Raw genomic sequence first — 3,862 nt, 5'->3', positions numbered from 1 at the left:
TGTCTGTGTTTCTAACTGTTTCTTAATATCATGTAGAGTTGATCAAATTGGCATTAGTGATGGTGGAGACCACTGCAAGAGGCTGCAAATGGATAACTTCTGGCTGAAGATTGCTGCGAATGCTTCAGCCTTATTTTTTGCAAAGATGTGCTGGGCCCTTCCATCTTTGAGGATAGTGATAGTGGAGCTGCCTCCTCCATTGAGTTGTTTAATACTCCATCACATTCATGGCTAAACATGGCACAACTGCAAAGCTCACATCTGACTTATTCATTGATGCTCAGTCTTGAGTTGCTAGATTTATAAAGATGTTGTGGGAAAAGGTGGTTAAATACTAGTGCCATCTTATACAGCAGTGAAATCAAAGTTAGAAATAAAATGGATCTTGTTATGTCTTGTTGTGCTGGATATAATATGCCCTTGTCAGGTTTGATTTCAGCAAGGGATTTGCAATGCAGGCTGGGTGGTCAAGCCACCACCTTCCTACCCACTTCCAACCTCACTCCCATAACAAAAGGGGGAGTGCAAAATTGGCACCTGGCACATCATATTTAAATTTTTTTTAAAAATCAAAAGTCAATTCCTGAAAGTAAAACCCATTCCCTTGCCTATCTTGTGTCTGTATATTCCAAACCAGACAGGCCTCTGGTATACGTATGACAGTTACATGGCATCACTACGTGATGTTCTCATATAAAGGTGTCCGTCACATATTGAGTTACTTTCTACATGCAATCGAGTGAATTATACAGCAACATCAATGAAATACACAGAAACCAGACTATATATGTTGCGAATAAACTTCAAGACATTGCATGCAACAAAACCTGGCTCTCTGTGGTATACATTACATAGGCTAATATATAGAAAAGTGTATCACTCCTTCCCTGTGGTGCTAATTTCCCCACATCCTGCCTAAATCCCTGGATTTACCTTCCTCGAGAATCCATGGGGCTATCTTACAAAGCTTGACTGGAGTCCAAGCAGCTGGAGGTCCATTCCGATTGGTTGGTCGCTCCTTTGGGTGAGACTTCCACACAATGATGGGCAGCAGCTCCACTAAGTTCTCGTATTCAAACTAAAATGAGGAAAAAGTGTTGGAGAAAACTCAATAGGTCTGTAACATTGGTGGAGAGAAAAGTAGAGTTAACCTTTCAAGTTCTGAAGAGCCAGAGGATTTGAAACATTAACTCTACTTTCTGTCTACAGATGATGCCAGACCTGCTGAGTTTCTCCAGCAATTTCTGTTTTGGTTTCACATTGTCAGCATCCACAGTTCTTTGTCTAAATTCTGGGTGAGCTTGCCTGAAGCTCTGTAGCTGTGACCAGGCTTCTAGCCCACCAGTTGGCTCTCTGGCCATTTTCTTTCGGTGGTGGGTGGCTGAGCCACCTGCCCCCCCACCCCCCCACTGTCCTTCCCAGAATGCTCTGGCTCATGGTAACATAGAGTAGAAAGAGTCACACTTTAGGTTGAAAATCCTGGAGTCCCATCAAGAGTGTTTTATTCATCTTTCTGTTTGGCTCGCTGACTGATACATTGTTTCTCAGCGTACAACTGTGACTGTGGTATCTTGGGATTTAATTCCTGCCAATTACTTTCAATACTGAAATAAGAGTAATGATTTGGAGATGCCGGTGTTGGACTGGGGTGTACAAGGTTAAAAATCACACAACACCAGGTTATAGTCCAACAGGTTTAATTGGAAGCATTAGTTTTCAGAGTGCTGCTCCTTCATCAGGTGGTAAGGAACGACGCTCCGAAAGCCGGTGTGCTTCCAATTAAACCTGTCGGACTATAACTTGATGTTGTGTGATTTTTAACATTATATAAGAGTAGAATGCATCCACAGACAAAGCGTTAGGTGCAGCAGTGTATATTTGAAACTTTTTCCAAAATACATGTCGTAAGTTTAATGTAAGCCAGAATCGAGATGCGCATGGGACCTTGCATGAATACGCAATGTGCATTGTACCTGTGCTAGAAGAGTAAAGTTTGACACGTGCTTAAAAATGAGGTTTCCAGGATTACACGAATGTTTGGGTTTTATGGTAAATTTTTGTTCAGACGTATTGAGTAAAAGGGAAAAGTATAGAGTAAAAGTAAAATGCAGCATATTCAGTTTACTGTGATTTCAGAAAATATCAAAATACCATATGAAGAAAAATCTCCGCCATTAATTTATTCAGTGAGTGCAAAGCAATGGACACACATCTGTTGCATTGGTGGTTCAGTGGTAGAATTCTCGCCTGCCACGCGGGAGGCCCGGGTTCGATTCCCGGCCAATGCAGCTTGTGCATTTTACTTTCTCCAAAATACTAACTTTCTTGAACAAAAATTCTTCTTGTACAGTTTTTATGGATTTCAGGAAGCCCCAAATATTCTCCTACATTTTTACCATTTTACTACAGCGAGTTTTCAAAATCTGCTTCATATAAGTCCTGTTCTTTTCATCTCACTTCAGCAGTTACATATCTACTCTTAAAAACTGCAAAATCAGCGCTTCATCATTCTTACAACCATCAAACTATCAACTCTCGTAAATACTTTCCAGTCGTCAGCTCTTACATGATGTTTACTTGAATCACATTACTTATTTCGTAACATTAAGACAATGTTTACATAACTGGTGTCTCCACTTTTTTTTTAAATCCAACTCAGCTGTGACACATGTGTGAAGCAAATGGGATGAATTAACCCCCATTCATAATGTACTTTTCAGAAAAGTAGACTAATAGCTTTCACCATGTATCCTGCATAAGAGTGTGGAGTTACACTGAGAAAATAAATGCCATTTAAAACCACTGAGCAAAATTGGGTGAAATCATTCATTGGCACATCTTGTCTTGACAAATTTACTTTGGAGAAGGTTGGGTGCGTTACATTACTAAACAGAGGCTGCTGAAGAACAAGGCCTTTAAAGATAACTGTTTATTCACATTCTAATATGTACACTTAAACCAATGGCACTGACCGAGGTGGCATGGTGGCTCAGCGGTTAGTACTGCTACCACACAATACCGAAGTTTCAGGTTCAATCCTGATCTAGGGTGACTGCTTGCATGGGATTTCTATGTCTTCCCTATGTCTGTGTGGGTTTCCTCCCCTAGTCTAAAGATATGCATGATAAATTGCCCTGAGTATGAGCTGCATTTGTCAGATGGAAATGGGTAACTCTGTGGTATGTTGGTGTAGACTACTTGGCCCAAAGGGCCTGTTTCCATACTGTAAGTAAGGAATCTCATCTAATCATTGCTTTTCTCTTAGGCCCTTCCTCATCCTATTATATTGTTCCTGATCCAGCTCCCTATTTACAATTGGTTAATTCTTTACACAGTCATTGCCTCTTCTCAATATTCACATCATCCATCATTTCCCCCAAACTCTCCATTTCAAGGCTGTGGTGCTTTCACAAATCTCCTTGATTGTATGTGAAGTTTCCTTATTGAAGGTTCAGCTCTCTAAGATTTTGCTTTCCAAGAATTTATATATGCTCCTGACTACTCTCAAAAATGTTAACTCTTTGCTCTCAAAGATTTGTTGCCATTTACAGCACAGAAGGGTGGGGCAGGTGGGTGTCATTCACCCCTTTGTATCCACATCAGTCTACAATGATTGACTACACTAATCCCATGTTCTGGTTTGTGGGCTAAAGCCCTGGAGAGTCCAAAGAAATGCAAGCAGATATTGAAATACTGATCAAATGTTATGGGAGTTTCTGACTCAACCATACTTTCAGGAAATGACCTCCAGATTCTCACCTCCCTCTCGATGGTAAAAAAAAGACTTCTCCAGTCCCCTCTCCTCCTTTTCTAACGTTCACTTTCAACCTATGCCCACTTGCTATTAACCCCTCCACTAAGG

At 40.8% G+C, this 3,862-nt stretch overlaps 1 non-coding gene across 1 annotated transcript; it reads left to right on the top strand.

Annotated features, from left to right (window-relative positions):
* Positions 1 to 2,217: 2,217 nt before the first annotated feature.
* Positions 2,218 to 2,288, top strand: trnag-gcc (transfer RNA glycine (anticodon GCC)). The gene has a single exon. It is a non-coding gene; the product is annotated as a tRNA-Gly (tRNA).
* Positions 2,289 to 3,862: the final 1,574 nt, after the last annotated feature.

This window comes from Chiloscyllium punctatum, chromosome 1 (assembly GCF_047496795.1).
Source record: "Chiloscyllium punctatum isolate Juve2018m chromosome 1, sChiPun1.3, whole genome shotgun sequence".
Lineage (NCBI taxonomy): Eukaryota > Metazoa > Chordata > Chondrichthyes > Orectolobiformes > Hemiscylliidae > Chiloscyllium > Chiloscyllium punctatum.
Note: the sequence above shows the minus strand (reverse complement) of the source record. Positions and strands in the feature narration are given on the sequence as shown.